Source organism: Priapulus caudatus, unplaced genomic scaffold (assembly GCF_000485595.1).
Source record: "Priapulus caudatus unplaced genomic scaffold, Priapulus_caudatus-5.0.1 Scaffold709, whole genome shotgun sequence".
Classification (NCBI taxonomy): domain Eukaryota; kingdom Metazoa; phylum Priapulida; class Priapulimorpha; order Priapulimorphida; family Priapulidae; genus Priapulus; species Priapulus caudatus.
The window spans coordinates 25,266-26,475 of record NW_014577770.1 but is presented as its reverse complement, the minus strand read 5'-3'; the positions used below and the strand labels follow the sequence as shown (position 1 = coordinate 26,475).

General features: G+C 48.5%; 1 protein-coding gene across 1 annotated transcript in view; it reads left to right on the top strand.

The window, feature by feature from the left end:
• Positions 1 to 1,210, top strand: part of LOC106812978 (homeobox protein Meis1-like) — a 21,359-nt gene that overhangs the window by 8,785 nt on the left and 11,364 nt on the right. The gene's annotated exons all lie outside the window — the stretch shown is intronic.

Genomic DNA, 1,210 nt, shown 5'->3' with positions numbered 1-1,210 from the left:
GAGAGCACCACGAGAAGAAGGGAAATGTGTCGCGTCGTCGCGATCATGCTGTATTCGGGGACGGTGTGATGATGCAGAGGCATGTTCGAGAGGCTTCGGGAATGCGCGCCACACTCCCTTACTCCCCGTGCCTCCTCAGTGTCAACCCGGCCCCCGCCATCGAACGTGACAACTGTGTTTGGATTTCGCTATCGTCACTCGGGTCAGCTTTATTTAGGGTGCCCGTGTTTACGTGTGCGTGCGAGCGTGCGTGCCTGCGTGGGTGCGTGCGTGCATGTGTGTGTTTGTAGGTTGGGCGTGCGCGCGCGTTCGTGGGTGCGTGTAAATACATGGGTGAGTGCGTGTACTGGAGCAAGCGCGTCTGCGCGCCCCGAGTTGAGAGAGCTGTCGGATTGTGCGTGTACACGCATTCATTAGATTACTGCTATAATCAGACCAAGTTCTTAGCAAGTCTGCCTTGCCTTTAATCGAAACTTTCTGGGGATTCGCATCTTTTTTGTTGGGATTTCTTATGTTACTTGAGATCCATCCAGGGTTGACGGCCTTCTAGTCATGCCCAGCTTCCTACCGCGAGGGGTTTCTCCCCCTTCCCCTCCTTCTCATCCTCCTCCTTTTATCACTCCTCCCTGGATTATTTTTTAACATTGGCAGATGGACATGGCTGATGTTGATTGGCTATTCGTTAAGGTTCCTGTGTCTCGTTACGATTCTATATCTCGTATATAATTATCACATGGGTTCCTTCCTTCATATATGCCACACGTTGCCGATGCGGAAGGAACTCGGCTCCTAGACTTGGTCTCCTAGTCTTCGTCTTCTAGTCTGCGTCCCATACTTTTCGTCTCCGAGTCTTTGTCTCATAGTCTTTGTCTGATTGGTTCGATCTTCTAGCTCTCTAGTCATTGCTGGTCTTTCTTCATCGGATACACGCTGCGGAATATAGTCTACATCAGCTATAGTCTACATCAGCTATAGTCTACATCAGCTATAGTCTACATCAGCTATAGTCTACATCAGCTATAGTCTACATCAGCTATAGTTTACATCAGCTATAGTCCAAATCAGCTATAGTCTACATCAGCTATAGTTTACATCAACTATAGTCTACATTAGCTATAGTCTACATCAGCTATAGTACGTCTGCTCTAGGTTTCATCAGCCAGTAGCTTCATCTGCTCTAGGTTTCATCAGCCAGTAGCTTCATCTGCTC